This window comes from Misgurnus anguillicaudatus, chromosome 15 (assembly GCF_027580225.2).
Source record: "Misgurnus anguillicaudatus chromosome 15, ASM2758022v2, whole genome shotgun sequence".
Classification (NCBI taxonomy): domain Eukaryota; kingdom Metazoa; phylum Chordata; class Actinopteri; order Cypriniformes; family Cobitidae; genus Misgurnus; species Misgurnus anguillicaudatus.
Genome location: NC_073351.2, coordinates 5330916 through 5340379, shown reverse-complemented (window position 1 = coordinate 5340379; position 9464 = coordinate 5330916). Strand labels below are relative to the sequence as shown.

The window sequence follows — 9464 nt, the reverse complement described above, 5'->3', positions numbered from 1 at the left end:
AAAGCACACAACAGAATGAATGAATTAATCTGCGTCATGTGCTGTTTGTTTAGGATCACTTGAATAATGTTTCTATAATGTTATTAGTGCATCATTCCTGTTAATATTGGAGCACTCAAACCCAACCACTCATATATTTTCCAACAGAAAAGAACAAATAAGAGAGGGCGTGTGGGTTCACGCTTATTCAACAAAATATGACATTCATTGCAGCTAGAGTAGGGATTACCTGAAAAAGTGAAGCGATATTCAGGGTTGCCAGATCTGCGTAACAAAACTATCCCAATAACCCTTGGCTACATTCATTTATTTGATATACAGTAGACATACAGTGAATGGTTTTATTAGAGATGTTCGTCTGTGAAGTGGAAATGCATATTATTAACTAGATTTCTAAACTAGATTACTAAAGCAGTCTTTGCATTATGGTTGCCAGATGATCTGGATGGTGTTGTTGATGTTCTCTCAGTTTGGTTAAGGTCAGCACATGCATAATGAAATTCAATAGATGTTTTGTTTACTGTTCTTCAGATAAATATTACATTAATAGCAAATCTCTCTTCTTCTCCTGGTGCCATGAGGTTTAATACTTGAGGTTTGTTCAAGCTCTCAACCATACATGTTAGCAATAATGAAGGACAGATGGTGTACAGAACAAATTAATGGAAATGTCAAGGCTTGTGTAACCATGGGCAACGAGTGTTAGTGAGGTCACAGCGGTCTGACTGAGGTACGAGATGTTCTTACGGCAGGTGTTCAAGGGTAGTGTTATTATTCATCTGTACTGGCTCCTTTCTCATGTATTGTCACACTGATGATGACACAAACGCTCATTCATTTATATTTATGAAGTGTAAAGAAGAAAACTCATCTGAGCACTATTAAATACAGGATATCAGGGTGACCTGTAGGTCAGGGGTCTTTTCAGTTGGACATCAAATAGGGGCTACATGGCTTTTTATCTTTGGATGGCTGAGCAATTGGTTGTTATGAAAATGCTGAAATAATATACTAGTTATATGAGTCATTTTAATCCAATGATTTATTTGTGTGTTGGAAGTGGGGCATCTGTCTGTCCTTCAGGTTTTATCTGATGATCAAACTTCAAAGCTTGTGACCATCACACACATGATAGTCAAGTCTTTTTAGGATCATGTCTGCAGTCAGATGGAATAGCTTCTTGTTTGTTAAAATGAAGACAAACGATAAATCATATATTTCACACACATAAATATAGGTCAACAGCATCACATGAGCAAGATGAGCTCTGAAATCAGTCCAGATCCACTACAGGTGTTTACTCCGACCTCTACAAAAATCCTGTTTCTCATTCCAACTGAGCTGCGTCACAATTCGCGTACTGAGGCTGAGGTCACATTCAGTTCCATTTGACTTCCATTAATATGAGTGACAAACAACGACCGATAAACTGATAAAGTCATTAATTCCCTATGAAGAGTCACAACTTGTGCGACTACAACGCATACAATATGCTGGTGATGTATTTCAGTGTATTCCAATTAAAACACTGAGTGTGAGGTGAAAATGATTAATACTTTTTTGTTTAAATCAGGGGTCACCAATCCTGGTGCTGGAGGGCCGGTGTCTCTGCAGAGTTTAGCTCCAACCCCAATCAAACACACCTGAAACACCTTAATAAGCTGCTTCAGGTGTTTGTTTGGAGCTAAACTCTGCAGAGACACCGGACCAGAATTGGTGACCACTGGTTTAAATGATTCTCACACAATGAACATATGTGTCACCCAGTAGATGACTTCAATTTGGCTCCATGGTGTCATGTTTAGCATTCCACACTTTACTAGTGATGGTCGTTTTCGAAGCATTGCTTCATGAGGCTTCGAAACATTTACAAATCTTTTGTTTCGAATCAGTGGTTCGGAGCGTGTTTCAAACTGGCCAAAGTCACGTGATTTTAGCAAACGAGGCTTCATTACGTCATAACTGTTTCGAAACGTTTCGAAAATCCGATGGTTCACCAATAGGGGGAGTTTTATTATGCAAGTTCATAAAACATTTATCCTTCTGACTAATAACACTGCCATTTTGTCTACTTTTTGTCTATAGACAGATTTAATGACAAAAATGTGCATAATTAAAAGGGTAGTTAGTTTTAATTATGTAATAAAAAAAAAAACTAAAAACATATAATACACTTTTAAGTCTGTCTTAATTAAGTTAAATAATTTTTTAAACATATTTTAATTAAACCTTGCTATTATTTTGTAAAAAACAAGTGTAAAATGTGTGCATATCTGCTTTTACACTATTTTGACCAGCAGGGGTCGCCAGCATGTGTGGTGTTTCGAACTGCTTCGAAAAACTGAATCAATTTTCGAAGCAATTGGTGCAGGTGTGTTTGATTAGGGTTGGAACTAAACTCTGCAGGACAGTGGGTCTACAGGATTGAGGGTTCCCCACTCCTGGTTTATTGGTTGGAACTTTGAAATTTTGGGTCAAGCAGTGCTTTTCTTGCGTGCAGGTTCCATGGTGTAATGGTTAGCACTCTGGACTTTGAATCCAGTGATCTGAGTTTAAGTCTCGGTGGAAACTTTGTTGTTGGTAAAAGCCTGTGCAGAGCTGCTTGTGACAATTAATAAGATGCTTTTTTATAAGACCAAGCCTTCTCAAACAACACACCTTTGTGTCACCCAGTAGATGGCTTGATGGTGGCATTTTTAACACTGCACAATTTAACTTTTTAACTATTTCATACTGTATTGGTTGGAACTTTGCAAGTTTGGGTCAAGCAGTTCTTTTCCATGCTGGTTCCATGGTGTAATGGTTAGCACTCTGGACTTTGAATCCAGTGATCCGAGTTCAAGTCTCGGTGGAACCTTTGTTGTTGGTAAAGCCTGTGCAGAGCTGCTTGTGACAATGAAAAAGATGCTTTGGAAAAACCAAGCCTTCTCAAACAACGAACCTTCGTGTCACCCAGTAGATGGCTTGATGGTGGCATTTTTAACACTCCACAATTTAACTTTTTAACTATTTAATAGTTTATTGTTGGAACTTTGCAAGTTTGGGTCAAGCACTGCTTTTCCATGCTGGTTCCATGGTGTAATGGTTAGCACTCTGGACTTTGAATCCAGTGATCCGAGTTCAAGTCTCGGTGGAACCTTTGTTGTTGGTAAAGCCTGTGCAGAGCTGCTTGTGACAATGAATAAGATGCTTTGGAAAAACCAAGCCTTCTCAAACATTGAACCTTCGTGTCACCTAGTAGATGGCTTGATGGTGGCATTCTTAACACTCCACAATTTAACTTTTTAACGATTTCATACTGTATTGGTTGGAACTTTGCAAGTTTGGGTCAAGCATTGCTTTTCTACATGCCGGTTCCATGGTGTAATTGTTAGCTCTCTGCACTTTGAATACAGTGATCCGAGTTCAAGTCTCGGTGGAACCTTTGTTGTTGGTAAAAGCCTGTGCAGAGCTGCTTGTGACAATGAATAAGATGCTTTGAAAAAACCCATCCTTCTCAAACAACAAACCTTCGTGTCACCCAGTAGATGGCTTGATGGTGGCATTTTTAACACTTCACAATTTACTTTTTTAACGATTTCATACTGTATTGGTTGGAACTTTGCAAGTTTGGGTCAAGCAGTCCTTTTTTCCATGCCGGTTCCATGGTGTAATGGTTAGCACTCTGGACTTTGAATCAAGTGATCCGAGTTCAAGTCTCGGTGGAACCTTTGTTGTTGGTAAAGCCTGTGCAGAGCTGCTTGTGGCAATGAAAAAGATGCTTTGAAAAACCAAGCCTTCTCAAACATTGAACCTTCCTGTCACCCAGTAGATGGCTTGATGGTGGCATTTTTAACACTCCACAATTTAACTTTTTAACTATTTAATAGTTTATTGTTGGAACTTTGCAAGTTTGGGTCAAGCAGTGCTTTTCCATGCTGGTTCCATGGTGTAATGGTTAGCTCTCTGCACTTTGAATCCAGTGATCTGAGTTTAAGTCTTGGTGGAACCTTTGTTGTTGGTAAAAGCCTGTGCAGAGCTGCTTGTGGCAATGAAAAAGATGCTTTGGAAAAACCAATCCTTCTCAAACAACGAACCTTCGTGTCACCTAGTAGATGGCTTGATGGTGGCATTTTTAACACTTCACAATTTACTTTTTTAACGATTTCATACTGTATTGGTTGGAACTTTCCAAGTTTGGGTCAAGCAGTGCGTTTTTTCTGTGAAGGTTCCATGGTGTAATGGTTAGCACTCTGGACTTTGAATCCAGTGATCCGAGTTCAAGTCTCGGTGGAACCTTTGTTGTTGGTAAAAGCCTGTGCCGAGCTGCTTGTGACAATTAATAAGATGCTTTGGAAAAACCAAGCCTTCTCAAACAACGAACCTTCGTGTCACCCAGTAGATGGCTTGGTGGTGGCATTTTTAACACTCCACAATTTAACTTTTTAACTATTTAATAGTTTATTGTTGGAACTTTGCAAGTTTGGGTCAAGCATTGCTTTTCTACATGCTGGTTCCTTGGTGTAATGGTTAGCACTCTGGACTTTGAATCCAGTGATCCGAGTTCAAGTCTCGGTGGAACCTTTGTTGTTGGTAAGGCCTGTTCAGAGCTGCTTGTGGCAATGAAAAAGATGCTTTGGAAAAACCAAGCCTTCTCAAACATTGAACCTTTGTGTCACCCAGTAGATGGCTTGATGGTGGCATTTTTAACACTCCACAATTTAACTTTTTAACTATTTAATAGTTTATTGTTGGACCTTTGCAAGTTTCGACCAAGCAGTGCTTTTCCATGCTGGTTCCATGGTGTAATGGTTAGCTCTCTGCACTTTGAATCCAGTGATCTGAGTTTAAGTCTCGGTGGAACCTCTGTTGTTGGTAAAAGCCTGTGCAGAGCTGCTTGTGGCAATGAAAAAGATGCTTTGGAAAAACCAAGCCTTCTCAAACATTGAACCTTCGTGTCACCCAGTAGATGGCTTGATGGTGGCATTTTTAACACTCCACAATTTAACTTTTTAACTATTTAATAGTTTATTGTTGGAACTTTACAAGTTTGGGTCAAGCAGTGCTTTTTCATGCTGGTTCCATGGTGTAATGGTTAGCTCTCTGCACTTTCAATCCAGTGATCTGAGTTTAAGTCTCGGTGGAACCTTTGTTGTTGGTAAAAGCCTGTGCAGAGCTGCTTGTGGCAATGAAAAAGATGCTTTGGAAAAACCAATCCTTCTCAAACAACGAACCTTCGTGTCACCTAGTAGATGGCTTGATGGTGGCATTTTTAACACTCCACAATTTAACTTTTTAACTATTTCATACTGTGTTGGTTGGAACTGTGCAAGTTTGGGTCAAGCAGTCCTTTTTTTTCCATGCCGGTTCCATGGTGTAATGGTTAGCACTCTGGACTTTGAATCCAGTGATCTGAGTTTAAAGGGCGATTTGCAGGTAAAATTTTTCAACGAATTTGTGCAATTTGCTTGTTGATAATAAACATTTAAACTGTTATCCATTGTATTTTATGTTGTTGGGTATCACAAAACCCGAAAAAGTATGAAAAAGTGCAGCGGTTTGCAATGATTCTCCTTTCCCCCACAACGCACTGTATGACGTCACGCTGGGGAGAGAATTTACCAAAGCCGCCTTGAGAGCATTGAGAATGACTATAGAAAGACGAGTAAAGTACAGTTCTGATAGCGCAGATAATATATAAATACATAGATACATAGATAGATAGATAGATAGATAGATAGACAGACAGACAGACAGACAGACAGACAGACAGACAGACAGACAGACAGACGGATAGACAGACGGATAGACAGACGGATAGACAGACGGATGGATAGGCTAGTATAGAGAGATAGGCAGACAGCCAGATTAGGGTTGTGCCGATAGACGATAGTATCGTGTATCGACGATCTTCAGACATATCGCCAATGGCAGGCTTTCATGGCGATAGTCAAGACGATAGTTGGCGAATGGTTATTATTATTATCATAGTTTTATATTAGCACCGACAATGCATGCTTTTCCTCACATGAGGGTTTGTGGGCTTGACTTTACGCGGAGAGCTTGTAAAGAGAGAATTCCTTCTTGCACGTACCTGCACTTAATGCGCGCGTCTTGGTCTCCTTCTCTACCACTAAATCCAGCGCGCCGCGTCATGAGCAGCTGCGCTTCTCTCTGTCTCACGTGCACACGCTCTTGCGTCTGTCCGCAGTCTAAACATAATCTAAAGTAGTAATCCTTATTTGTTCAGTTTAATGCGTTTCATGCGAGCTGATGCAAACTTTACTTTTTGTTTAAAATATGACCTGCTGCATATTAGCGCCTCTCTCTCACTCTCGCGTACGTGCAGAGAGCTGCGCTCTGTCCGAAGTCAGATCACTAGGTATTAATCCTGTTTATGATATGCATTTCAATGAGTTGTGCAACACGTCCCTCGTGTTTAATATATGATTGTGTTTAAATATGATCGCGTTCCGCTGGACGATGCGTTTAAAAAGGCACCTCATGAGAGCACCACTCCTTGACACGTGTAGTCTTCTGCAACAGCACTAAATAAATGCATTGAATAGTTTGTATGTGCGCACGTGTGTGTGCGTGTGCAGATGCATGTTTTTACAGTTATTAAGTAATCATGATAGGGTTTTAATGACGCGCTCGCTTTAATGGCATCAGTTTTAAGAAGGTTGCGGTCATGACAGTGTTTTACGGTCTTGTTTTTTTTTGTCCACCCATCAAGTGACTTGTTATAATGAGTAAAAATTAACAAATAAAAAAAGAGTAAACTACTGCCCCGCCCCCCGATAATATCGTGTATCGCCGATCTCACAGGCTGACGATAGGACGATCTGAAAATAGGGCATATCGCCCAACACTAAGCCAGATAGCATAACGTTAGCATATCTTCGTGTAGAAAGTAAACAAACAATTAACATACTCGTGCATGCAGGCTTGAGGGCGTCCATGATCCTGCCTGAAATGGGTGTAACTTTATGCGATCTTCAGCACAAACGGTTTGGCAGCATGTCTCTAATCCTGGAAGGTGAGTAAAGCACGTCACATCTGTTCGCGGGGACCAGCGACCCAAACGCACTCACTTTCTGACAGCCAGTAGCGGAATGGCAATCGCGAGAGTCGGGACTTTCCCGGGCCGATCTTATAATAGTTATACATTTCGAGTTAACACCGTCTGGCGGCGTGATATGCGTCCGGTTCCCGCAGCCCGCTGGTCAAACTGTGCAGCCTCTCTCAACAAAGTATATAAAAGTGCTCAACGTGTTCGGCAGGTCCAAACATGTACAGGATTTATAAAAATACGGTGATCAATGAGCGGTTCCTCCTCAAATGGCTTAGCCTGTCGTGATGTAAAAAGCCGCCGAACGCCTGTTTATTACAGTATGTATGCGGTCGGATCTGAGTGTGCTGCAGCTGCTGACTGCTGCTGCATATAAAATGATCGTGTGATTCGTTATAATCGCATAAACAATACAACAAAGCATTCTTTTACTTCACAAAACAATATATTTGAGATATTATTTGATAGACTAGTAAGTGTGGATTAAGGATGTTTAAAAATCTCTAGCCTGGTGGTCAGGACATGAATGGATCAAATCAGCAGATTTGCAAAGTTTTATTTATCTCCACATATATCATAAATAATAATTATCATGGTAACTTTGCAGTATAACACATTAGTATATTTCCTACGATGTATATATGATTTCCAAATTATATACGTAAGTATTAAACAGCAATAAATGTCTCATCTATCTCTATGGCTCTGGCTGAGTCTTTCTTCACTTCTACCCAACGTGACGTCATCGCAGAATTGCCTTAAAAAAACCGTTAATACCAAAAACGTAAAAAAGTGGTCTTTAAGACCATTTTTGAGACATTTTAAAAAGTATACACATATCTTGAGTGATTTATGTACCCATTAATCGACAGTGGTGGTTAACCTGCAAGACGCACTTTAAGTCTTGGTGGAATCTTTGTTGTTGGTAAAAGCCTGTGCAGAGCTGCTTGTGGCAATGAAAAAGATGCTTTGGAAAAACCAATCCTTCTCAAACAACGAACCTTCGTGTCACCTAGTAGATGGCTTGATGGTGGCATTTTTAACACTCCACAATTTAACTTTTTAACTATTTCATACTGTATTGGTTGGAACTTTGCAAGTTTGGGTCAAGCAGTGTTTTTATCAGTGCAGGTTCCATGGTGTAATGGTTAGCACTCTGGACTTTGAATCCAGTTATCCGAGTTCAAGTCTCGGTGGAACCTTTGTTGTTGGTAAAAGCCTGTGCCGAGCTGCTTGTGACAATTAATAAGATGCTTTGGAAAAACCAAGCCTTCTCAAACAACGAACCTTCGTGTCACCCAGTAGATGGCTTGGTGGTGGCATTTTTAACACTCCACAATTTAACTTTTTAACTATTTAATAGTTTATTGTTGGAACTTTGCAAGTTTGGGTCAAGCATTGCTTTTCTACATGCCGGTTCCATGGTGTAATGGTTAGCACTCTGGACTTTGAATCCAGTGATCCGAGTTCAAGTCTCGGTGGAACCTTTGTTGTTGGTAAAAGCCTGTGCAGAGCTGCTTGTGGCAATGAAAAAGATGCTTTGGAAAAACCAATCCTTCTCAAACAACGAACCTTCGTGTCACCTAGTAGATGGCTTGATGGTGGCATTTTTAACACTCCACAATTTAACTTTTTAACTATTTCATACTGTGTTGGTTGGAACTGTGCAAGTTTGGGTCAAGCAGTCCTTTTTTTTCCATGCCGGTTCCATGGTGTAATGGTTAGCACTCTGGACTTTGAATCCAGTGATCTGAGTTTAAGTCTTGGTGGAATCTTTGTTGTTGGTAAAAGCCTGTGCAGAGCTGCTTGTGGCAATGAAAAAGATGCTTTGGAAAAACCAATCCTTCTCAAACAACGAACCTTCGTGTCACCTAGTAGATGGCTTGATGGTGGCATTTTTAACACTCCACAATTTAACTTTTTAACTATTTCATACTGTATTGGTTGGAACTTTGCAAGTTTGGGTCAAGCAGTGTTTTTATCAGTGCAGGTTCCATGGTGTAATGGTTAGCACTCTGGACTTTGAATCCAGTGATCCGAGTTCAAGTCTCGGTGGAACCTTTGTTGTTGGTAAAAGCCTGTGCCGAGCTGCTTGTGACAATTAATAAGATGCTTTGGAAAAACCAAGCCTTCTCAAACAACGAACCTTCGTGTCACCCAGTAGATGGCTTGGTGGTGGCATTTTTAACACTCCACAATTTAACTTTTTAACTATTTAATAGTTTATTGTTGGAACTTTGCAAGTTTGGGTCAAGCATTGCTTTTCTACATGCCGGTTCCATGGTGTAATGGTTAGCACTCTGGACTTTGAATCCAGTGATCCGAGTTCAAGTCTCGGTGGAACCTTTGTTGTTGGTAAGGCCTGTTCAGAGCTGCTTGTGGCAATGAATAAGATGCTTTGAAAAAACCAAGC

The 9464-nt window shown here is 40.3% G+C and overlaps 11 non-coding genes across 11 annotated transcripts; all 11 read left to right on the top strand.

Moving 5' to 3' along the window:
- The first annotated feature begins 2499 nt into the window (after window positions 1-2499).
- trnaq-uug (transfer RNA glutamine (anticodon UUG)) lies at window positions 2500-2571 on the top strand. The gene has a single exon. It is a non-coding gene; the product is annotated as a tRNA-Gln (tRNA).
- Window positions 2572-2785: 214 nt separating this feature from the next.
- trnaq-uug (transfer RNA glutamine (anticodon UUG)) lies at window positions 2786-2857 on the top strand. Its single transcript has one exon. It is a non-coding gene; the product is annotated as a tRNA-Gln (tRNA).
- A 210-nt stretch (window positions 2858-3067) lies between these two features.
- On the top strand, window positions 3068-3139 carry trnaq-uug (transfer RNA glutamine (anticodon UUG)). The gene has a single exon. It is a non-coding gene; the product is annotated as a tRNA-Gln (tRNA).
- A 499-nt stretch (window positions 3140-3638) lies between these two features.
- On the top strand, window positions 3639-3710 carry trnaq-uug (transfer RNA glutamine (anticodon UUG)). Its single transcript has one exon. It is a non-coding gene; the product is annotated as a tRNA-Gln (tRNA).
- A 496-nt stretch (window positions 3711-4206) lies between these two features.
- Window positions 4207-4278, top strand: trnaq-uug (transfer RNA glutamine (anticodon UUG)). The gene has a single exon. It is a non-coding gene; the product is annotated as a tRNA-Gln (tRNA).
- A 213-nt stretch (window positions 4279-4491) lies between these two features.
- Window positions 4492-4563, top strand: trnaq-uug (transfer RNA glutamine (anticodon UUG)). Its single transcript has one exon. It is a non-coding gene; the product is annotated as a tRNA-Gln (tRNA).
- A 3618-nt stretch (window positions 4564-8181) lies between these two features.
- Window positions 8182-8253, top strand: trnaq-uug (transfer RNA glutamine (anticodon UUG)). The gene has a single exon. It is a non-coding gene; the product is annotated as a tRNA-Gln (tRNA).
- A 213-nt stretch (window positions 8254-8466) lies between these two features.
- Window positions 8467-8538, top strand: trnaq-uug (transfer RNA glutamine (anticodon UUG)). Its single transcript has one exon. It is a non-coding gene; the product is annotated as a tRNA-Gln (tRNA).
- A 216-nt stretch (window positions 8539-8754) lies between these two features.
- Window positions 8755-8826, top strand: trnaq-uug (transfer RNA glutamine (anticodon UUG)). The gene has a single exon. It is a non-coding gene; the product is annotated as a tRNA-Gln (tRNA).
- A 214-nt stretch (window positions 8827-9040) lies between these two features.
- On the top strand, window positions 9041-9112 carry trnaq-uug (transfer RNA glutamine (anticodon UUG)). The gene has a single exon. It is a non-coding gene; the product is annotated as a tRNA-Gln (tRNA).
- A 213-nt stretch (window positions 9113-9325) lies between these two features.
- trnaq-uug (transfer RNA glutamine (anticodon UUG)) lies at window positions 9326-9397 on the top strand. The gene has a single exon. It is a non-coding gene; the product is annotated as a tRNA-Gln (tRNA).
- The last annotated feature ends 67 nt before the right edge of the window (window positions 9398-9464 follow it).